Here is a 25,881-nt window from a genome sequence, read left to right as displayed (position 1 = left end):
GTTTTGTCTTATATTAGTAGTGTCATATTTTGCTTTCAATTTGTTTACATTTGCCTGAATATCTTTGCTCTTACTTTTGTATCCAAACTTTTATCTTTTCCATCAGCTCTGTTTCAGTGGAAGTCCACAGTCTAAAGGTTATGCCTAATCTTCCGTTTTCAGGTTATTGAGTCCTCTTGGATGAGTCATTATTTTTCTTTTCCTGTTCAAATTGATTAAACAATAAAGCAGTAAAACCCCAACAAAATTCAGGTGCATATTGATTACAAGAGATAAATTTAAAGAGATAGCATGGAGCGACTGTGTTCCTTAGCACCCACACAAGGTAGACAGAGTCTCTCAAACTTTGGTGAATCAGTGAGAAAATGGAGGCAGTTGAATTTTAAAAAAACTTACTCCTCAGAGGTGTGAAATTAAAACCTGTCCACGGACAAAGTCCTCTGGTTAGGACACGTTGAAAGAATTATGTAAATTTTTCTAGAGATTCTCTATTGTTATTCTCTCACCTATAAAACCTTAGTCCAGGAACCATAGTCCTTCTTGTTAGGTAGCCCTAGTTCTACTCTCAGATCTAAACTGAGCTTTCTGATCTCAGGAGATGCATCTTTCAGCTTAGTAAAAAAACAGGCCTAAAATTTTCAGAGAAACAGCTTCTCTTTGGTTATGAGCTGGTCTCAGATTTACCTACATATTTATTTTTAATTTACTTTCCTTTCTTTGGTCAAAACCTCTTAGTAGATAACTGTTTAACCTGAGAATTAAATCAGTGACGATGTGAAGCAAAATTCCTAGGAAACTTCCAAGATTTCCTTTAGCTTGTTATGTTATGTTTTGTTTTGAGGAGGAGTATAACGCAGAGAGTAAACGCTCCTTCCCTTTTCCTCTATGTCCTCCTGTGGAGGGAGTCCCATTATTACAGTAAAATGCCTGGTCAATCTTTACTCCCTCACCTCCCTCCTTCAGGGAAGAAGTAAGGTTGGGGACTCATCTAGTGCAGTCACTTATGACTCTTGCTCTTAGAAACCAACAGAAATCAGAGAGCATGCATTCTGCTTTCTTCCTTTGTGTCTCATGTTCTAAATGGTTCGGCCTATCCCTGCAGGAAGCAGTGGGTAAGGGATGTAGAGGTAATTTCATATCAGGAAAATGAAAGGATCTGGCATATTGGATTTAAAACAGATTTGCTAAAGAAGTGGAATTTGGGAATCACAATAACACTTAAATTCTGATTGAGGACTTCCCTGGTGGCACAGTGGTTAAGAATCCTCCTGCCAATTCAGGGGACATGGGTTCAAGCCCTGGTCCAGGAAGATCCCAAGTGCCGCGGAGCAACTAAGCTCATGTACCACAACTACTGAGCTTGCATTCTAGAGCCTGCGAGCCACAACTACTAAAGCCTGAGTGCCTAGAGCCCGTGCTCCACAACAATTAAAAAAAATTTTTCTTAATTAAAAAAAAATTTCTAATTGAAATTTGGTGGTTTTCACTTTACATTGTTCCACGTGGATGTTTTTTGAAGTTGATTGCTAACTTCAATGTCTTAGATTTTAAGTGATAGGTCACCTACGTTTTCTTTCTTTCTTTTTTTCCTTTTTTCTTTTTTTTTTTTTTTTTTTAAATTAAAATACCCTGGCTTGGTCCTGTAGGTATTGTAGTTCAGTAGTGACTTCTGTGTCCTAGAAATAATCACTTTAAGCCCTATGTGTTCATGGATTTTTCATTGATAAAACTCTAGCTTGTGCTAGTGGCTGATTTTAAGGAGCTAGTTAGCTGTATGCAAGCATGCTGGGGTTTAGAAAATTCCAAGAGATCTCAAGGATCTCAACAAGATAAATTCAGCTATTGAACACCTCACTGGCCTTACAAAGGCAGACCAGCCAGAATCAGCAAAAATTCAAGCTTTAGATGATACAGGCTTTAAATAGGAGGTTCTGTAGCTTTTACTGGACCTGAGTTGACCTAACATTTGCTAAGCAGGTGTGGAGCAAGGAATGAATTTAGGAAAAAGTCATTTCTTACATAGAACTCTTAGAAATTAGGAGGCAAAACACAAATTTTCTGTTGTTCTGGAGGTTTTAGCCTGATACAGGCATACCTCACTTTATTGCCTTCCACTGTATTGCAATTCACAGATGTGTTTTTTACAAATTGAAGGTTTGTGGCAACCCTGCATTGAGCAAATCTATTATCGGTACCATTTTTCTGATAGCATTTGGCCATTCATGTTTCTGTGTCACACTTTGGTAATTCTTGCAACATTTCAAACTTTTTCAATATTATTACATTTGTTATGGTGATCAGTTATCTTTGATATTACTATTCTAATTGTTTTGGGGCACCACAAACCGCACCCATATAAGACAGTGAACTTAATGAAAAAATATTTTGTGTGTTCTGACTGCTCCACCAATCAGCCATTCCCCCATCTCTCTCCCTCTCCTCGGGTCTCCCTATTCCCTGAGACACAACAATATTGAAATTAGGACAATTAATAACCCTACATTGGCCTCAAAGTGTTCATGTGAAAGGAAGGGTCTCCCATTTCTCACTCTAAACCAAAAGCTAGAAATTATTAAGCTTATTGACAAAAGCATGTCAAACACCAAGACAGGCTGAAAGTTAGCCCTCTTGCACAAAACGGTTAGCCAGGTTATGAATGTGAAGGCAAAGTTCTTGAAAGAAATTGAAAGTGCTACCCCAGTGAACACACAAATGATAAGAAAGCAAAACAGTCTTATTGCTGATATTCAGAAAATTCTAGTGGTCCGGATAGAAGATCAAACCAGCCACAACATTCCCTTAAGCCAAAGCCTAATCCAGAGAAAGGCCCTAACTCTCTTCAATTCCATGAAGGCTGAGAGAGGTGAGGAAGCTGAAGAAGAAAAGTTTAAAGTTAGCAGAGGTTGGTTCATGAGGTTTAAGAAAGAAGCCGTCTTCAAAACATAAAAGGGCAAGGTGAAGCAGCAATTGCTTATATAGAAGCTGTGGGAAGTTATCCAGAAGATCTAGCTAAAAAATTAATGAAGGTGGCTACACTAAACAACAGATTTTCTATGTAGATGAAATAGCCTTCTATTGTAAGAAGGTGCCATCTAGAACTTTCATAGCCAGAGAGTAGAAGTCAATGCCTGGCTTCAAATCTTCAAAGGACAGGCTGACTCTCTTGTTAGCGGCTCACACAGCTGGTGACTTGAAGCTGAAATCAATGCTCATCAACAATTCCCCAAATCCTAGGGTCCTTAAGAACTGTGTTAAATCTACTCTGCCTGTGCCCTATAAATGAAACAACAAAGCCTGAATGACAGCACATCTGTTTACAACATAGTTTACAGATTATTTTAAGCCCACTGTTGCAAACTACTGCTAAGAAAAAGAGATTCCTTTCAAAATATTACTGCTTATTGACATGAACCTGGTCATCCAAGAGCTCTGATGGAGATGTACAATGAGATTAATGTTGTTTTTCATGGCTGCTAACACAACATCTGTTCTGTAGCTCAGGAATCAAGGAGTTATTCTGACTTTCAAGTCTTATTAAAGTATATTTTGTAAGGCTATCGTTGTCATAGATAGTAAAATGATCAGTGGTTGTCAGGGGTTGGGGGGAGGGAGGGATGAATAGGCAGAGCAGAGAGGATTTTTAGGGCAATGAAACTACTCTGTATGATACTATAAATGTGTGGATACATGTCATTATAAATTTGTCCAAACCAATAGAATATAAAACACCAGGGCAAATTCTAAGGTAAACTATGGATTCTAGGTGATAATGATGTGTCAATGCAGCTCCATCAACTATAACAATGTACCTACTCTCGTGAGGGATGTTGATTATGTGAGAGGCTATGCATGTGTAAGAGCAGGGAGTATATGGGAAATCTTTATACCTTCTGTTCAATTTTGCTTTGAATGTGAAACCTGTCTAAAAAAGTAAAAAGTCTATATATTTTTAAAGGTGATAAAATATTGCTCAGCTTTGCTCTCAGACCAAAGAGATAGAAGGACGAAAACTAAATATAAGAAGACAAAGAGTATTAAGCTCAAGGTAAGGAGGGAAATTTCCTTAGAAGAAAAATTCACTTACGAGGATAAAAACTTAGATAATATGAAAAGGAAATTTACATCTTACAGGCCAAGACAGATAAATAGAAAAATATAAAGAATACTCAGTTCTAGCTTCTCTTAAGATATCAATAAAGGACAGAGGAGTTTATTTGCTACTAAATCAGTGAAATTAATAGGAAACCAGAAAAATTCAACACAAGAGAAGCCAAATCCGAAATAATATTTCAGAGTGTGCCAGGATCTAAGAAAATATTCATGGGTAGCCTCAGACACAAAAAGAGAATTTAGAGTCAGAGCAGTTGAGGGACTATCTCATATAAGTTTGTCTCTACAAAGTGGTTGCAGAAAATGAAGGAAGATTTTAAATGGAAAGTGTAGAAAAATCAGTGGAGAAGGAAAAGAAAAACAACAAAGTATTATTATTTGAGTTTCAAAGTAATATAACCATAGTAAAGTGAGGGTATCGATATTTATTCTACCTTAAAAGTTTCTGAAATCTAGATCTTAAGGCATGATATAGAAAGAAGAGACATAGGACAAGAGAGCCAGGGAGGGCAATAACATTATATCCAGCTCCTGGGTTGAATGTTCCTGATGGCAGGATATGTCCTATGTGGAATTATTCAATTCAAAAGGACGGAGCACAAGATTTAATTAAGCTATTTTATCAGACCCCAAACTTAATACCCCCTTTTTTTTTTTACTAAATAAGAGTACAAAACAAAATTTAGAGAACTATATTAGAAAAATCAAACATCTGGGCCATAAAGCAAAGAAAAAGGAAGCCACACAATGCCAGGAAACTGTACTACACCTACATGTAATAGAGGAAAGTGAAAGAAAGAGAGATCAATTTAAGAAGCAGTTTAAGAGATATTAAAAACTACGGAGTCTTCTTGCAAGTCATATAGGTATAGTAGAGTTAAATGGAACAATGTATACCACCACTTCAGGAAAAAAATAGAAAGAAATGCTAACCAACACATAGGATGTTCAAAACCTGTGGAAAGCTAATGTCCTGAGGAACAAACACCAGTGGAATGGCTCTTTGCTAGTTTCTAGGAACATCAACTCAGCTGAGGAACCTGAAGAGGGTGATTCTGCAACTGAAACAAATGTAATGATGAGTGAAAGTACCTCCCTTAGAGGCAGGTTTTGTATAAGTAGGTCTCAATACTAACAGTACACTGGAGTTACCTGAAGAGCTTTTTAAAGCCAGTACTGTCACAGACATCTGCCCAGAGGTTCTAATTTAATTAATTTGGGGTAGGGCTTAGGCATCAGTGTTTTGTAAAAGCTCTCCAGGTGATTCTAATGTGCAGCGATAGTTGAGAACTACTGTTTTATAGTCGTAAGCAAGAAATTCTCAACCCCGGAGGTACATTAGAATCCCATAGAAAGCTTTTAAAACGTATCTATGCCTGGATCCAAAGCCAGAGGGTGGAATCTGAACACGAGGAGTTTTGCACGGCTTCCTCAGTGATTTTAAACCACAGCCAGACTTGAAAAACAAGGGATCAAACAATCCACAAGAGGTGTTGGTGGCACTGTTCACAGGCTAAAAAAAAACCATGCCTGCTCAGAAAACCATGGGAAAATTTACCCATGCTTAGTTAACTATGAGATGCCAGAAACACAGGGCTCAAATGTGAATTGGAAAGTCAAAGGTTTTAAATAAGCAAGAAAGACAGATGCTTTAGTTAAGACCTAGATGACTGAGGATGCCAAGATTGTAAATTTCTAAACTTTGGAAAAATTCTGCAATATCCCAAATGCCATTCAATAAAAAAGACAGTTTAAAGGAGACTTTCCCCCTGAATGTAATAAATCTTTGATGCCTGAGAAGCTATTGAAAATGGTATGTTTTTATCTATTTTCTGACTGTTCGTTGCTAATATATATACAATTAATTTTTGTACGATGTCCTTGAATTCAGTGAGCATGCTAAATACATCTGTTAATTTTAATTGTTGATTCTATGTTCAAAATCACATTATCTATGAAAGATGACACTTTTTTCTTTTTCCATCAATTTGTTTAACTTTAAGATAACTTGCCTTATTATACTGGCTGGGACCTCCAGCAAAAATGTTAATTAGAAGTGGTGATAATGGACATTTTAGTCTAGGTCCTAATTTCAAAGTCAAAACTATTGCTATCTCACCTTTAATTGTGATGTATCCTGTGGGGTTTTTTGTTTACTTACTTGAGGGAAGCACAGTTTATCAGACTAGATGTATTTGTTTTCTATTGATATATAACAAGCTACCACAAATTTAGTGGCTCAAAACACCCCTCATTTATTAGCTCACAGTTCTGTAAGTCAGAAGAAGTCCAGGGGGCTTCAGCTAGGTTTTCTACTTAGGGTCTCACAAGAACAAATCAAGGTGTTAACCAAGTGGGCTCTTAACTGGAGACTCTGGGAAAGAATCCACTTCTAGGCTCAGTTAGGTTGTTGGCAGAATTCAATTCACTGTGATAGAAAAACCAAGGCCTCTGTTTTTTTGCTCAGTGCCAACCACAGTCCCCAGTGAGGGTGACATTGATTGTCTCTGACTTCCCTTGCTGCTACCAACTGGAGAAAACTTTTTCAAAGGGCTCCTTGTAATTGGATTAGATTAGTCCCCATCCTTTTGCTATATAGTGTAATAGAATCCCTGGAGTGACAACTCATCAAATTCACAAATTCCACCCACATTCAAAAGAGAGTGTATTATATAAAAGCCAGTGTCATTGATGGCCATACTTAAAATTCCATCTATGACCCTGTGGAAGTTTCCTTATCTTTCCACTTTGCCTTCATTTTTATCACGGATCCTTTCTATCAAATGCTTTTTCTGAAGTTTTGAGGTAAGCATAGGCTTACCTTAATCTTACCTTAATCTAGTGAATTGTATTTATTGATTTTCAAATTTTAAACTTGCATTACTGGAATAAACATAATTTGGTCAGATATTATGGTTATTTCTTTTTCCTCTTTTAATGCACTAGCTAAGACTTCCAGTACAATCTTGAATAGGAGAGGACAGAGGGGACATCCCTGCCTTCATCCTAATCTTAGGAGAAAGCATCCAGCTTTTCACCACTAAGTATTAATTTAGCTGTAGTTTTTTAGTAGATTTTTCTATGAATTTGAGGAATTCTTCCCTTTTCCTAGTTTGCTGAGAGGGTTTATCATGAATGGGTGTTTCATTTTTGTCAATTTTTTTCTGCATCAATTGATGATTGTATGATTTTCTTCTTTAGCCTATTGATGTGAGGAATTACATTATTTGATTTTCAAATATTAAACCACCCTTGCATATCTGGAATAAACCTCACTTGGTTGTGGTATTTAGTTATGTTTATGCATTGTTGAATTCAATTTGCTAATATTGTGTTAAGAATTTTTGTATTTATGCTCATGAGTGATATCAGTCTGTAGTTTTCCTTTCTTGTAATATCTTTTTTTTTTTTTTTTTTTGCGGTACACGGGCCTCTCACTGTTGTGGCCTCTCCCGTTGCGGAGCACAGGCTCCGGATGCACAGGCTCAGCAGCCATGGCTCACGGGCCCAGCCGTTCCGCGGCATGTGGGATCCTCCCAGACTGGGACACGAACCCGTGTCCCCTGCATTGGCAGGCGGACTCTCAACCACTGCGCCACCAGGGAAGGCCCTGTGCTTTTCTTTAAGTGGATACCAAAGATCAGGATCCTGTACAAAGGAGCCAGTATTTGAACAAAAGTCATGTTGCCTTGAATTCATACACTTAACCTCAAGATTAAGTTATCTTACTTGATAAGTAGTTCTGTTGAAGCTTTATTTTGACAGATAAATGATATGGTAATTTTTTCCCCACTTATAAATTCAACCATTTATTTTGATCTCCTTTTTCAGTGACTATTAATATGTAATAAATTCTAAGTTATTATAATCATGGCTAACCTATTTATCCATATAAATAAAAATTATTAAAATTTATTTCACTACATTGTACACTTACTGCTCAAGATCAGCTAAGTTCTATTTCTGTATCCATTGACACTCTCCTCCCACCTTCAGCCTTAATCATGTCTTCTGTTCAGAATGACATCACTGATACGTGTTAGTTCCATTTGACAGCTGTCACCATATCCTGGAAAATCCCAACATTTCCTTCAGTTACTACTGAAAATAGGAAGTACTTCACGTTTATATTATATTTATTACAATTCTAACCAAATCTCGGATAGTAGCCTCTTTAGGAAGAGACTGTATATTGTCATAAATAGAAACCTATGTCCATGGGATTAAAAAAAAATCATAAAATAGAATGACATTTTTGGAAATTCAAATATGTGTTTGGCAATTAAAATCTATGTTTGTCAATTTTCAGGCACATCTAGAAATATTTTAAACTGTTATTCATATATAAGTATAGCAATTTTCAAATGTGTATTAAAAAGTTTGTATTTATACAATATCAATTTTATGATACAAACTTGTAGTGGGTAGAGATACTGATGGAAGTTAATTATTTGCTTCCTCTTCATTTTTTGACATCTTGTACTAATTTCCAAAATGCTAAGAAGGATCTAACTGGAAATTTTCAGAGAAGAATTCATTCTTGAAGGACTTTGATAATAACATATGAAAATGTTTACTTCTAAATGACCTGTACTCTGCAGAATGTAGATTAACACAGATTGGACATACAGGCATATTATAAAGTCAGGCAGTCACTATTAATATTTGAGATCTGCTCACACTGATTACTAAGCCCTGGATACCTTACTAAGGAAAAAAGTGTCATGGTCCCTGTTCTGGAAATCTTTCAGTTCTTGAGAAAGTAGACAAATGCACATACATCAAATAATTTCAGGAAGTACTAACAAAGCAACAAATATATAGAGACACTTGAGCTGCTATTCATCCAATTCTAGTTCCCATATAAACTAAATAAATTTATTTTAAATATATGCTAAAATATCATGATAATTGAAGACATTTATTTTTTAATTAATAAGAAAGGAGGAACCTATTTTTTCAATGTAAATTTATTTCAAATAGAAATATGTTCATACATTGAAAAGGGAAAATGGAGTAAAATAAGGTACAATGATACCAACACATTGCAGATCAACCTCAATCACATAAAAACTAATAAAGGAATAAAACATACTTATCACATTTTCAGTATAATGGAGAGATCATATAGGATATGGTAAGGAAGTAAGGAAGGAAATTAACATGTATTGAGATAGGTGCCTATCTCTGAGCTGCACACATTCACATATATAATTGTGTGGTATGCTCACAACATCATGAACTTCTTGGAGGCAAGAACTGTCCTTTTTAAAATTGTATATGCCTAGTTCCCTTACGCATTATTTCTCAGTCAATGTTGATTAAATCAATTATTACATAAATGAGTGAACTAATGAATAAATGAACATGTTTTGAACGGAAAAAGTCTTTGGAATACGGAAGCCCAAGTAATTCTTTGGAACAGGAAAGCTTTATTTTATTATTCCTAATTTTGTTTTTTCCAAACAACTCTGCTACCATTTTTTTCCATCTGTACCTCTTATTTTAAGATTATTGGATCTCATGTATATTCATGTCATTTATAATTTATTTCTTTTATATTTTCCACTGCATTCTTGAAGAAACTCCCTATTTCTTCATCTAATTTTAAATGCTGTGTGTTCAACTCTAACCATTTTTTAAAATTCTGCTTCTCTATTGAGATTTGTTCATTTCCAAAAATCATATTTTGAGAGTTTTGTGGGATTTTTTCTAATATTTAAGAACTATCTCCTTTAAAGTTTTACATTTTTAATTGCAGCATCCTTTTTATTAATGCTCAAATCTCACTGGAAATGCTAATGAGAACTTTAAAAATTCCCTTCCACCTGTATTGTGTTTCAAAAGGAGCCATCTGCTCCAAATGATTTTCCTCAAAAAGAAAAAGCAAGTTTCTCTTATTTTTTTCTGTTAACAAATGTAGATGCATCATGATGCCTCAGTTTATGCTGAGGACCAAAAGACTTCGCCTCCCCTGAGTTCCTTTCCCCTGCTAAAGGCCTGATCCTTCTGCTAGTTCTCTTCACTTCCAAAGCCTCTTAAAATATAAATCCCTTTACTGTTCTGAGAGAGTCAGCTCTGCCTTCATCTTGAACATGATTCTCTCTCAGAAAAAAAGGAGCTTGGCAGTTTAGCCAAGCAGCAGCTCCCTGAAACCTACCACCGCCCCCCCCCCCACCGCAAACCCTCCATCCACCCCATCACACACTGGGGGCTTCTGAGTAAGAACAAAAAGGTTCTGCTGCTAAAGCTAGTTTGACACTCATCTAAGTCTTGAGATCTTTGTACAGAGAATGTCAAGTGGACAGTACTGGGGCTGGGCTAGCACTATACAGAGGTAGGGGCTCTTCCATGGATTCTGGCTCACTTGCACTTGGATCTTGCTGATGCTGCTCTTGATCTGCAGAGATGTGCCTCTTGGTCAGTCAGGAGACCAAGTCCAAAGGCTGCGGAGCACCTGCACCCTTTCTCCAGGAGGCAAAAAGCTAGGGATTTTGTGACATAAATTCAAAACAAACAAATACAACACAACAAATCTCATGGAAACGAAGATGACAACAAATAAGAGAAGACACCGAGGGTGAGCCTTGTGGGACTCTCCATCTCTGAGCTGTCCTGGAATTGGCTTTCTCTCCACATTGCTGTTTCTGCCCCTGATGCTGGGGTAAACAAAGACGACTCCTTCCATGTTCTTGATACCAACAGAGCTGTCGCTGACTGTGGCCTTACCATGGTCTACCACAGACACCCTCCTCCCCACCCAAAAATCCTACTGGCGGGGCTTCCCTGGTGGCGCAGTGGTTGAGAGTCCGCCTGCCGATGCAGGGGATATGGGTTCGTGCCCCGGTCCGGGAAGATCCCATATGCCGCGGAGCGGCTGGGCCCGTGAGCCATGGTCGCTGAGCCTGCGCGTCCGGAGCCTGTGCTCCGCAACGGGAGAGGCCACAACAGTGAGAGGCCCGCGTACCGCAAAAAAAAAAAAAAAAAAAAAAAATCCTACTGGCTATAGCAGAGGCTATATCTTTAAACCAAGGTTCTGTTTTAATCATGATTTACATTGTTTTCTTCCATGAAGTTCACCTTCATATACCTTCCCTGACCTACAAAATTGTTAACATTGTCTTAAGGTGAAATGGCTGTAAAATCACTGTTTAACTGATAAATTTCTCTCTGTCTTCTTTCAAAAAATAAAAAATAAAACTAAAACAGGAATTAAGGACAGTCACATTATAAAGGTTGGTGTGAATTACCCCATTGGGCCAGGTAATACAAGCAGTAGTGATTTCTCATTTCCACTCTAAAAAAGAATGGAGATAGTAGTATGAAGAGAGAAAAACTTTATTACTGAAATTGTAATTTATTTGCCAAACTGCAGAAGGTTTTTTAACTAAAATAGATCAGAAAAGCTATGGGACATATCCAACATTTCATTCTGGACCATAGGAAGAACAGTCTACTTAAAATGAAATTAAAGGACAATGTAGAAAAAACAAAGCAGTTTACTTCCTGCTGTGTTCAGATCATTAAAAGTTAATATGTAAGTTGATTAATATGAGTAAGTTCTTAAAGAAGTTGTGACTTTTTTGTTGTTCTTTCTTTCCTTTCCCTCCTCTTCTGTTCATTCTCTTCTCTTCTTTCTCCTCTTTTCTTTTCTTTTCCATACTGGATAGCCTTACTTCTTGCTGCTGATACAGATATCTTCAAAAGTGGGCCCCCTCCCTTAGCATGCTCTGTGCTCCAAGTCAGAACTAGGAGGTAAAGCATTCAGCCTACTGCACAGTGTGATAGCTTTTTAACATCCCTTAAGACAAATGTTACCTGTTTTTCCCTCTCTCCAAGAGTCCCTGATGATGTTCCTAGAAGTCTAAGGCAGAAACATCCTTCAAGTTACCTTATCTCTAATACAGTCTTTTCTTTTAAGTCAATGGTTTTGATGTAACCCTGGGGGCATGGCACACAAGGATTTTTTGATGTTCTGTGAACTGATCAAAAGGTGCACAAGATCTGGGGGAGAGCAACTTCCACAAAGTTTTAGAGATATTAATTTCTACATCTGACTAAAGATTATTTGCTATAATTATGTATGCATCAACTTTAGGTTTCAGTCTCAGTTTTGCCCCAAATCTGCTCTTAAGTTTTGAAATCAGCTTAGGCCTTTTTCCTGCCTGTCATTTTCACTTTTACTTTGTTATCTTATGTTTTGTTCATTATGTTTATTTTAAATTTTTATAGTCCATTGAAAGTTTTCTTCATGTTGGCCCTGCACATTTACTATTGATTTTTCAAGCTATTTATTTATTTTCCCATGTTATATGTAGAGTGATTTCCCCATTCAATTTTTACCTTTTTTTTTTTTTAAGGAAAAAAACAGTTCCTTCAGACTATTCATTTTGAAAGAGGACACCTTCTTTATAGCTTCCAATGGTTTTTTCACTTTCTTTTGGGAATAAAAGTGTGAGAAAATATTTCTAAGTAGTAACATATTTGTTTTATACTTCATCCCAATCCATAATTTACATAATTCTTACAACTGAACCCTCTGAGCCTTTTCATTATCACCACCAGCTGCCCACTAATAAACATCAGATATGCACTGGGGAAACAGAATTGAATTTGGGGACTACTGAGATAAAGAGATCAAGAGGCACACTGAAGAGTGAGTTTCTGCAACAACTAGATAAAGTGCAGACTCAAGAAGAGAAAAAATAGGGTCAATGGAAAATGGCTTGGAGGAAAAGGAGTAGCAACATAGTGTTCTGAAAACTTCTCCAAATTGGCTTTGAGATGAAAGGCCTGGAAACTACAGTGTCACATGAGGAGTGAGGAAAAGCCTCCATGCCCAGTGACTCCATACCCAGTCCAAGCAGATGTTCAGTAAATCCTTTTCTCGTGAATGAGTAAATGATGTTCAGTCAGAGAGAAAATGTTGAGGATATTTTCAAAACTTCAAAAATTTAGAAGCTTGTTTTGTGAAAGAAGAAGCAGACTTATTCAAATGAATTAAAGGGTTACTTTAATTTAAATGAATTAAAGACAAGGAAATTATTAAGATGAGAAACTCTTTTTGTTCGTTTCCTTTTGGGAGAAGAATAGCTTTCTAAAAACACTTTAAAGGATGCTCAACATCACTAATCACTAGAGAAATGCAAATCAAAACTACAATGAGGTATCACCTCACACCAGTCAGAATGGCCATCAGCAAAAAATCTACAAACAATAAATGCTGGAGCTGGAGAAGGTGTGGAGAAAAGGGAACCCTCTTGCACTGTTGGTGGGAATGTAAATTGATACAGCCACTATGGAGAACAGTATGGGGTTCCTTAAAAAACTAAAAACAGAACTACCATACAAACTAGCAATCCCACTACTGGGCATATACCCTGAGAAAACCATAATTCAAAAAGAGTCATGTACTACAATGTTCATTGCAGCACTATTTACAATAGCCAGGACATAGAAGCAACCGAAGTGTCCATCCAGGTGAATGGATAAAGAAGATGTGGCACATATATACAATGGACTATTACTCAGCCATAAAAAGAAACGAAATTGAGTTATTTGTAGTGAGGTGGATGGACATAGAGACCGTCATATAGAGTGAACTAAGTCAGAAAGAGAAAAATAAATACCGTATGCTAAAGCATATATATGGAATCTAAAAAAAAAAAAAAGTTTCTGAAGAACCGAGTGGCAGGACAGGAATAAAGACACAGACGTAGAGAATGGACTTGAGGACATGGGGAGGGGGAAGGGTAAGCTGGGATGAAGTCAGAGAGTGGCATGGACATATATACACTACCAAATGTAAAATAGATAGCTAGTGGGAAGCAGCCGCATAGCACAGGGAGATCAGCTCAGTGCTTTGTGACCACCTAGAGGGGTGGGATAGGGAGGGTGAGAGGGAGACGCAAGAGGGAGGAGATATGGGGATATATGTATACGTATAGCTGATTCACTTTGTTATATAGCAGAAACTAACAGCATTGTAAAGCAATTATACTCCAATAAAGATGTTAAAAAATAAACTAATTAATTAATTAAAATAAGAGAAGTCCAGTAATGGAAAACTTCATTCACCAAATATGCCTTTGATAATAAAGCTGATGGTCAAGGTCTGGGTTTTCAATGGCAACCAATATTTATCTTGAATACACGAAGATGGAGAAAGTAGGGAGCAAGGGCAACAAACACTGGACAACTAATTACTCTATAATTTAATTACAATTCAAATAATTGTTATGAAGAAGAACTATATAATGCTATGAAGATTTTAACTGTAGCACCTTACCTTATTTTGAGAATTAAGGAAAGATTCCCTGGGGGAGTGACATCATGAAAAATTCTAAATAAGGGAAGGGTGAGGAGAGAATGGTACGTTACCAGGCAGTGGAAAGACTATATAAAGGCTCCAGACAGCAAGAAGAGTCAGGATGAGTGTGGCAAGAGAGGGGATTGAGATAGAGTGCATGGTGCCTGACATAGATTAAAGAAAGTATGTTTAGTGGTAGTATCAGGGAGCTGGGTATTCTCTGACACAGTGACCTCATACCTGGAAAGCTTTCTTGCTGACTTCCAAAGAATTCTCAGTCCATTAATCTGACTGAATGTGTGAGGTAGAGTGAACTCCTCACATCCCAAGACCCTGTATACCCTGTCACTCACACTACTTAACCCTTTTAGTGTGGACACTATTTAACCCCCAGAATAGTGTGAGACTCGGACCTCTTGAAGGTTGATTCTTTTGTAAAGGAAAATCATTGCAATTATATAATCTGCATAAAAATGAAGTTTTCCTTTTCTTTTCTAATTGCAATGTCTTGTAGTTTTAGTATTTCCTGTATGGTGTTAAATAATTGTGTTGCTATTGGATATTTTATATTTTTCCAGACTTTTAACATATTCAGTGTTTCTTCATTAAATATTATGCTGGCCTTGTCTAAAAACACATTTTTTTCAATTGCATTAACATGCAATTATTGAATTACAGGCCATGAAAAGTTATTGTATTTTAAAACAGAAATTCATGTTTAACTCTTAAAATTGTTTTCCCACTGTGATATATAACTTCTCTGAATTGTGACACAATTTTCTATTTCAAGAATAAAAAACTATCTGATAGAGTTGAGGATGGTATAAACAATAATGTAGTGTGATGGATGCAGGCAGAGGCTGTGGCACTTTTATATCTGCACATATCTCTTTTCCAGTGTTATTGCTATTTCATGTTTCATATTTCATGTCTCAAAATACATGCCAGAACTATTCAAACTCTTATAGAAGATATTCTAAATTTGATTCCTTAAGATTCCACATTATGGTAAGGATAGCCTAGAGCACAGATATAGACTTGTGCCTATCAGGCACACTATAAAGCATCCCACAGTTATGTCTAGCCCTACAAGTCATACCTCTTAAAGCTAACAGTTCTTATTTCTTCTCCTGCATTATCTCTGGCTCCCCTACTCCACCAAGATTCAAATTGTCCTAGTGATAATGTGTTTGACCGTAAAGAAAGATAACCTGTTATCCAGTGTGAGTAAGTAGAGGAGAAAATAAGAAACATTCTCCACTTAGTTTGTTCTGCCTTACTTGCTAGACCCATAGAGTCTCCTGAAGTAGGGTATGTAATCAAAACCACAGGCTTGGAGCTCTAGTTGAAAAATCCTGCTATAAGATAGATGTTTTCTTCTCAGAGGAAAGTTAAATCCAGTGCCACTTGTAGTGCCATTATCTATATCACAGAGATGAGATAAATTGTCTTAGGCAGCCCTTTCTTCCAGTATATAACTCTCTCAGCTGGAAACCCTACCAATGTGGCATAATTTGAAAGAAGAGAGGGAGAGTTATAAATTATAACCATTATAATTAAATGTGAAATTGTCACTCATCAGGTGGCCATACCATTCATAAAGACCTTCCCAGCTCATTACACTGGACCTCTTAATCTAGTTCTTGGAGTTAATTTTCTCTGTAATTGAAAGAATATCCATTGTGAATGATTTCTAGGGGCAAGTGAACATGAAGATGATTTGCTCAACTGGTCAGTGGGTGTTGAAATAGTTTCCTTTATTAATTTACAATGATTTCTTCATGTCCTCTGAATTTCTAACTTGATTCCAGGAAAGTCATGCATTGAAAAAGGGGTGTTGTTGCCGGCTATAATCAGTCATCTTGCTGTCAGTTTTAAGGGAAAAAAAAGGCTGGCAGATCAGGTGGACAAAGAGAAAAATTAACCTAACATAACCTTAGGTTTATGACACTGAAAAGCTAGTTAAGTAGGCTGTGGACTGTGCATTGTAGTAAAACACCTCTGTGAATTGTAAAGGAAAATAAAAGCTCTCCATGGAAATGCTTCAGCAGTGCCTAAAGCAAGCTATTTTACATTTTCTCCTGTGGGAAAATGACTATGATTAGGTTTATAGGACACTTAACTCAGCACAAGAAACATTGTTTGATGATGCTTTCCAAGGCTACTGACAACAGTGCTGATTCTCAGTTAGAATTGGATTTCCATCATTTCAAAATTTCAACAAATACTTCAATCACTCTAAGTTAAAGTTAACTTTCCCAGTCCTTTAAATAATTAGCTGATTCTTAATATAATGACTCCTTATACTATTTTCTTAAATTTGCATAGCACCTCTCTAAGGAGCACAAAGTGGTTTCCAGACCATATTGCATTATTTTTTTCTAAAAGCACTGCCAGGAGAGAAGGCCAAGAGAAATTAGAAAAGAATTTTTCTACATAAGGGAAAAAAAAATCTTCCATCCATATATATAGTCTCTGTACATGTGACCATAGCTCCTATTGTTAAGAAACCAGAGATTCCTCCAATGATAATCTTTAAGCTTGCTTTTTATTTGTAACTACAATTTCAAAGAAAAAACTTCCTTCTGATATATTCTTTAAATTGACAAGAAATTGAAAGAAAGTAGGCTTGCTTATATCAAGTAAATTAAAGAACATGTGACAGAGTCTTGTAGGACTTATTCAAGCTGGTATACAAGAAAACAAACTTCACAAGAAAAGTTGATCATGTTTATTGTGAGTCTGGGCATGGTGACGTTCCTGGTGAGTTTTCATTGTGGCAAACACAAGTGAGGTTTCAGTTAGCTTATTAAGAGACTTATGGAGCAACAGGACAGTTTCTGAAGTAGTTAGTGTGCAGATGCAGCATGATAGCGGGATGCTATAAAAGGCGATCTTTCCAAACACACTGAAAAGAAATGAGATGCAAGCAGGAGTTTTCAATTTTTTTAATGCCAAGATTTGTTTATGAGGAAGAGATGGAGGCTTGAGGACAAACTCTTGATGGCCTGCCATGCGCTTCTCATCATTTCTGTAAACAATACAATGGAAGGACTTTTGAATCTGTCTTGGAAATAAGTTCCAAGAGCCATCAAACTGCCAGAAATGTTGTGGGATATCTGCTGGTTTCAATACAAGTATAGACCAATGCCCAGGCTGAGTCATCCAGCACTTTCTGAGAGGAATAGCCAGTCCTGAGCAGAAGTACTGGGGATAATTCTGGATTCCAGGAACACAATGAGTTTGGAGAATCACGGAGTGGAAAGCAACAGAAAAAGATAAACAAGAACAAGTTTGGGACTTCCCTGGTGGTGCAGTGCTTGAGAATCCGCCTGCCAATGCAGGGGACAGGGGTTCGATCCCTGGTCTGGGAGGATCCCACCTGCTGCGGAGCAACTAAGCCCATGTGCCACAACTACTGAGTCTGCACGCCACAACTACTGAAGCTCATGTGCTGCAACTACTGAAGCCCGCAAACTAGAGCCTGCCTGCTGCAAGTACTGAGACCACGTGCTGCATCTACTGAAGCCTGCGCGCCTAGAGCCCGTGCTCTGCAACAAGAGAAGCTACCACAATGAGAAGCCTGTGCACCACAAGGAAGAGTAGCCTCCGCTCACCACAACTAGAGAAAGCCCGCGCGCAGCAACGAAGACCCAATGTAGCCAAAAAAAAGAGAACAAGGTCAATGAGACCCACAGAATGAGAGCCTTTTGAAATTCCTTTGGTTATTGATTAGACAGGACTCAGGCAGTGTTAACAAGCTACTGAAATAAGCAGAAAACAGGCAGGCTGAGGCTGCAGCAGCAAAGTTCTCTTACAGGGAGTCTCCACTGTTCTTCCTCCTGGCAGTACCAGGAAGGCAAGGACTAAGGCTTCAGTCAACGTGGAAGAGCAGAATGGTAGACCTGTCCTCAAGAAGGTGAACAGTTCTTGTCTAGGGTAATTAGTCTAGAAGAACCGCTGGGAGTAGCTGCCACACTTAGAGACTGGCAGTGACAGCCACCATGGCACTGAGAGATGGAGTGGGAAGGGCAGCATCTGGGGCAAGTGCTTTCAACATGGAGAGCAATTCTTCATTGAAAAGACAGCTGACAAATCCATCCCCAAGAGAAGCACTGGTCTTCCTACGCTGGGACAGATGCCCAGCAGTATGGGACTGGCACCCAGCTCAGCAGCTCCACCAAAACTAGAGAGAAACCATGCAGAAAACAAATTTCCTGTCAGGATCACCCATGGGCCAGTGCCCTCAAGGAAACGCAAATTAAAACAATAACTCAAATGTCACAGATCTGGAAAGAGAATAGAATTGAAAATTAGAAGACCTTTCTAAAAAATGCTCCAAGCTTTTCATAGGTATAATTTTCTTTATCTTCAGCATCCTATGAAATGGATCAAAGGAGGTTTTACCACCATTTTAGGTGAAGAGAGCATCCTGGAGAAACGAATCAAACTGTTCAAGTCATTCAATTCCCTTCTAGAAATACAGTCTCTTGGTATTTGAGAAGGAGGGGAATTCATGCTTTCTTTTTTATACAGACCTTCAATCTCACTTATTTAAAAGATCAAATGAGGGCTTCCCCGGTGGCGCAGTGGTTGAGAGTCTGCCTGCCCATGCAGGGGACATAAGGCTGGGGGTAAGTCTGGAAAGCTAGATTGTTAAATAATGACTGTGATTTAATCTAACTGAATATCTTTGTTAATTCCCTGTGCCTGAAAAGCTTCTAATTTTCACATAATTCCTCTTTTGAAATCCATGGTACTTTATCTGTACTTCTCTTAGTAAATCAATCATATTCCACCTTTTATTATAGTTAAGTCCAACTTCTCACCTTACTCTAATAGTGAGGTTAACAAGAGCACTTTAATAATCTTTACCAGTCTAAACAACTAATACAATGTTTAAAACTGCAAAATGCTCAATTTCATTTTTTTTGTATTAAGGTTTGTATGAAACATGAAAATGTTAGACTTTCTAGACTCATATTTATAGCCCTAGTGCCAATTTGCAGTACTCAGAATATATGTTTGAATGAACGAATGTGCAATACCTATTTGTTGATGGATTAGTGTGTTTGAAGTCCTGAAAGTTAAATTTGACAGGAAATACCTTATTTTGCATCCTGATGTATGATATATATTTGGAGGGTTTGGGCATAATTTACTTCAAAAACAGGTAATTTGTGTAAAGCATATTTCCGATGAATGACCCCGTATAGTTAATGTATGTATAAGCAGTTTTTTTGAGTTGGCTGAACTCATTAGGCTGCAGTCAAGAAATAGTGGAATTTTTCTCTCTCCCTCTTACCAATATCTTCAATATGATTTATTAGATTTTTCCTTGCTGCAGACACAATTTGTTTGATCCCATAGATTTTAGTGCTTCTCACCACTTAGAAGAGTCCTTGAACAGTTTCATTTTCAGGGTGTTCAGAAGTTCAGTCTAATCTAAATAAAAATTTTAATCTCACAACCAAATTAAAAATTTTTCCTGTCCTTCACATCTAAAATGAGTAGTGGTTCAATGGCCAGCATTGTAGAAGGAGGTATTTGGTCTGTATTTCACTCTCCATCTTCACTGTCTTTCTTCTTAGGGTCAGATAAAGGGGAGGAGAGATTAGAGGTTCAAAGTTACGGGCTTGTTTACTAAGATGGTGAGTTTTTTTTTTTTTTTTTTTTTTTGCCGTACGCGGGCCTCTCACTGTTGCGGCCTCTCCCGTTGGGGAGCACCGGCTCCGCCGGACGCGCAGGCTCAGCGGCCATGGCTCACGGGCCCAGCCGCTCCGCGGCATGTGGGATTCCCCCGGACCGGGGCACGAACCCGTGTCCCCTGCATCGGTAGGCGGACTCTCAACCACTGCGCCACCAGGGAAGCCCTGGTGAGTATTTCTTGATTATAAAACACTGTCTGTCATAGAAGGTGCTGTAGCAGGTTCTTCACAACCTAGAGGAAGCCTAGAGGATGGGAGCTCCCTGTTGCAGGGGATGCAGTCTTGTTACTTCCCAGGGCTTCCCCATAGCTGCTGACTCTCTGCCCAGCTCCCCCGACCCAGGGGGAGATCTACTGTGTGGAGTCTTTCAGGTGACTCACAACTGTTCACCTCTTTAGCCTCTCTCCTCTCTCTCATTCACCTGCCCAACCAAATGGTGAAAGCATACGTAAAAAAACTCCTCTCTTCGTTTCCCTCTTTCCTCATGCTTTCCTTACTGACTGCCTCAATCTGCCCCTTATCACATATCAAATTCTTTCAATAACTTTTTTACTTAGATTTCTGTTAACAGCATCGTACAGACCTAAAATTTTCTGCAGGTTAGCAAGCATTAAATCTAGGTATGTGATGCCACTCTTCTCTTTTTGTATGTCTCTCCCCATCCAAGAGATTCTCTCGCCGACCAAATTGTATTGGTGGAAAACATACTCCGACCAACTCCTGTTAAAGAACGCTTCTCTCCAAAAAGCCCCTTAACATCCTCTTTTATGAGGTAGCAATAGACAATGCTTACTATACTGCCATGATATGTTTAGAACCCCACTTTAAAATATGCACACATTTATACCCCATTTTCTCAGCTTTGTGGCTTAACTTAGAGACAATGAAGGATGTTATAAATGATGGACGAAGAAGTTAAAGCCATCTGTTATGATAGATTATTGAGGACAAAAAGATTGCTTGCTTACTCTATATCTTATTGTTAGTGAATTCACTTGTACACATGTACAAAGAGAAAGGATTAATAACAGGTGAAAGAGAGATTATAGCCTTCCCTGGAATAGCATGAAATATCATGGATTATGAGGTTTTGATTATGAGTATTCCAGTCTTCTCAGGGTTTGGAGCATTGATGACAGTTGACTTGAAACCAGACCATGACCTCAGAGAGGCTGACATGGATATGAATAGACACATTCCCCAGTATCATTAAGAAGTGGAACTCCTCTGTCCCCTTCCCTCTAATATTGTTAAAACACTATATTTGACATAACACTGTTATCTTGATAGAATATATACTGAGGTGGACATTTCATTCCACATGGAATCACATTTTTTTTTCAATCAGAAAAAGATGGATGGTTAGAAATACTAGCTATAAAATGCCAAATTTCAAAGTTTACAAAGAAGAAGCCTGTTCAACATGATACTATATATTTTAACTAGAAAATGTCTTGATTTTTTCCCCATGGATATTCTTAGAAAATATCTTTTTAAAGTATAATTTTAATGACTTTCCTCATTCTACTGTATGAAACGATTACAATTTAAGAAATCCTAAACTGTTGGACATCTATATTGTCTTTTAATTGTATATTATTATAAAAGCTGCTTTATAAACAACTTTATAAAATTTTCACAAACCATAATTCTTGGCATGAGTTTTAGAAATGAAATGTATAATATGTGCACATACTATAAGGGTTTTGATACATATCACCCAATTACACTTTAGAAATGAATCAATTTATAACTAATTTAAGTGTAAGAGAGTAACATTTCCTCATACTTCTTCCATTTAATCTTTTTAAATCTTCTCTAAGACATGAAAAATGGTACTGTATGCATTTGATTCTTTTATGGTGAATGAATCATATGCTTACAGTTTTCATATGCTTACCGTTTGTATTTAAAAATAAGTTTATATACTTTGCCCATCATAATATTCATGTTTTTCTTTGTATTACTTTATAAAATAGTATTATTTTATTTCTCATAAACATTGCAGTTTTTGACATCTGATATTTGCTTTTGTTATGCTTTAATATACCAAATTTTACGTAGCAAATTCTATTAAGTTTTCACTTCATGATTTCTACCTGTGCTGAATTTCAGTAGTTTATGTAAGGGGGAGGTAAATAAGGATATTTTATTACAGTAGATGGAAAAGAAAGAGCAGCATGTTGAATAACATGTAAGTATATAATATTTGAGAACAGAAATTCAAAGGATTAGAATTATCCTCCTCACCTCCTTCAAGCTTTCAATATCTTCTTTATTGAAATCTCATTTAGGAGAAGGCTCAGATGTTACATTTTTTTAAAATTTAAACAATAACCTAACTGTTATGAATGGGGTTATCATTTCTCCTAGGTTAGCTATATTAAATAAATAATTCAATTATGTTTTGTTTTATTTGGAAGTCAAAGAAGAGTTATCCCCTGGATTGTTTATTTTATACTATTAATAGAGATCATTTTCAAGGGATAATATCATGAGATATTTTACTTTCTTCTTTATAAATTCATGAATGTTTTAATTTTTGTCTTTAAATGAGCATATATGCTCCCCTAATCAGAAAAAAATAACATCTATTAATTTTGAATTAAAAAGAAATAGGTTTGTGCTCTTAAAAACTGAGATGTGACAACAAAATTTCATTATCAAGAAAAAATGACAATGTTGTATAAAATATTTATTCTCGGGCTTCCCTGGTGGCGCAGTGGTTGAGAGTCCGTCTGCCGATGCAGGGGACACAGGTTTGTGCCCCGGTCCGGGAAGACCCCACATGCCGCTGAGCGGCTGGGCCCATGAGCCATGGCCGCTGAGCCTGAGCGTCCGGAGCCTGTGCTCTGCAATGGGAGAGGCCACAACAGTGAGAGGCCCACGTACCGCAAAAAAAAAAAAAAAAAATTTTCTTCTCAAACTTAATGTGCACAGGAATCACCCAGGAAATTGCTAAAATACAGACTCTCATGAAATATATTTGAGGTGAGCCCTGAGATTCTGTATTTCTAACAAGTTTCCAATCAATGCTACAGATCTGAAGACCACAACTTATATAACAAGCATATAGAGATAATTATTAATTTTGGCAGCAGGCAGAGTTAGATCTGTTTCTGTTGGAATTTTATTTTGTGTGAGAATTTTGTTTAGCTTTGTTTATTGCTTTTTTTTTCTTTTTTTTTTTTGCTTTTTAAAACTTCATTTCAACATAACTATACTTACAGAAATACACTCATATTGGTTATTAGAGTGCAATTTAACTTATCCTACACAACTTAGACCAAAAATATCTGCCAAACTCTATGACAATTAAATGAGATAGTGTCTATAAAATCCTTAGCTGAATGCCTGGCAGTGGGAAGAATCATGTAGCCTGTGATGTTAAAATTAACTTGTACTGTCAAACAACAAGAAAAAGTTTATTCTTCAACTATAATTAGGCAGAAGAGCCAAAGGACTAGTTTAAAGGAGATGATACAATCATTCACTAATTTGCCAAACATGTTTTTGAAAAAAAAAAAAAAGCTAATAAAAACTTCTACAAAATTAAAGGACAAAATTAAGATATTGATATTTTTAACTTCCCTTTCTTTTAGGATTCCACTGATTTGGTGCTGAGAAGTTTTGAAAGAGTAATGTTCTTTATGTAGTAAAATTCCGTTCTCGTTTGGAAGCCCCAAGAGTAGCAGCAATAGCAAAATATGAAGTAAAAGAAAATTTCAACTACAGTACACAGTTTGGGTGACTTTTTTTCTTGAGATGGAGTGAGGAGAAATGCAAGAACAAGCCAGAGGCCTTATGATGAGCCCCACTGATCTTGAGAGATTGTCAACAGTTTTTGAAACAGAATATATTCCCTTGTGCTTGGCAAAACTTCAAATGAGCAGCTAAATGTTGAGATGGATATCTGAACTGAACCTCTGAACTTTTAGAGGTTCACCTGTCATCCCTGAAAGTATAATCAGATTATCTCTTTCTCTCTCTGTCTTCCCTCTGGCAAAATCTCCAGGATTAATTCCTGCCATTTTCTCATCTTTCAGCGTTTTCCGTACTGTAGGCAAGGCAGCTACAGTCCAATCAAGAGCTCATTTCCACTGAGAGTTCAAGGACACACGACACCCTGCCTTATGAACTTAAAATCAAAATAGACTACCCATCACCAACCTGCTAGAAATAAAACAATCCTGCTATTCTTGCTGTGAAAATTAACATTTCTAAAGGGTTGAGATTGGCGGGCAAAGCTTCTTGGCCAGCTCTTAACATATTATTACCTTTTCTCTGTAGAGCTGTCAGGCATCCTGTTATGATAGCACAGAACTGATTCAGACTACCTTCTGCTAATGACTCTCTGATTTTCCTTCCCTAATAAATGGGAAATAAGGTTAGGGAAAAAGAGGTTTTCAGGTTTTTGCTATTTGTGTGTGTGTGTGTGTGTGTGTGTTTATCAGAATCTCAAAATATGTATTAATTCAGCAATTCCATCTTTGAATAAACTGCTAAAGTCATCATAAGCTCAAAGTCTGCTGGCTTCCTCTTAGATATTGGTCTTCATGGATAGTTTCATTGAGAAAATGCATGCAAGCCTCCTTCCTCCTCTGGGGACACATTCTTCAGTTTCATGGAGCTGGATAGCTTGATTTTTATCTGTAGACTCAGAAATCTTGAAACTCCTTTTTTATTTCCAAACTAGTTGTGCAGCATGAAAAAGTAGAGGAGAGGCTATGAATTTAATACTAGCTTTTAAAATAGTTTTATAATTCAATTACCAAATAAATAACATTTTCTATAGCCAAAAAGAATTATGCAGCAACTCTCTTTGAATGCATTGTAAAAGGGGGCCCTGGATACAGTGCCTAATATTTGAAAAATTTGCAATGCAGATATTCAGGGGCCATGCTAGTTTAACTGTCTAGCAGCATGCTTTGCAAACTTTTTACTAGGGCCCCCCAAGGGCAAAGCCTTTTCTCACTGTATCCCGGCACTGAGCCTAATATATATGATTCCCGACTCAAAATTCACTTTTTCCATGAAATAATTACAATGGGGAGTTATGAAACCCTGAACAATGAGTATGTAGCAAAGTAGGGAGGAGAGAAACAGCCATAGAAGTTCTTGACTGAGATAGCTAAACAAGTGCTATGAAACCCCAGCTTCCTCACAGTGGTAGCAGCTATAGCCGTACATGCTCTCAAACTCAAGAGTAGCATGAGAGAGTGCACTGCTCTTCATTTCTTCATCACTTTAGCAAAAGCCTTGTGATTCCAATGTGATTGGTTCTTAGTAACATGGCTTGAATCACATGTTCATTCCTGACCGGGGAGAAAGTTATGTCCTGATTCCATCTGGTCTTTGAACACATGCTCAACCTTAGGGATGGTGTGTGGAGCCCTCCCCAAACCACCTGGGTTGAGAATGGAGAAAAACAGTTTCTCTCCCCACAAATTTTGAGTGTTATTACTGGAAGTGGGATGACTACATACAAAAAGTCGAGACACACACGCATGTATGCACACGGACACACACACTCACACACAAATGCCCACTATGATTAGTTACTCCAGTCAGATTGATGTTTAACCTCATATACTATCCACTCCAGTAAGACTGTGTGATATCTTAAAGAGAAGTTAGATTCTGAGAAAGAAAAACCCAGTGCTTACTAGTTTCTGTCTAAATTTGATTGGCTGATCTATAAAATGAGAAGGGTATCTTATCTGTCTAAAAATAGTAAGCTATGTTTGATTTTAA

This window comes from Orcinus orca, chromosome 4 (assembly GCF_937001465.1).
Source record: "Orcinus orca chromosome 4, mOrcOrc1.1, whole genome shotgun sequence".
NCBI classification, from domain to species: domain Eukaryota; kingdom Metazoa; phylum Chordata; class Mammalia; order Artiodactyla; family Delphinidae; genus Orcinus; species Orcinus orca.
The sequence above is the reverse complement of the archived record's forward strand: the minus strand, read 5'-3'. Positions refer to the sequence as shown.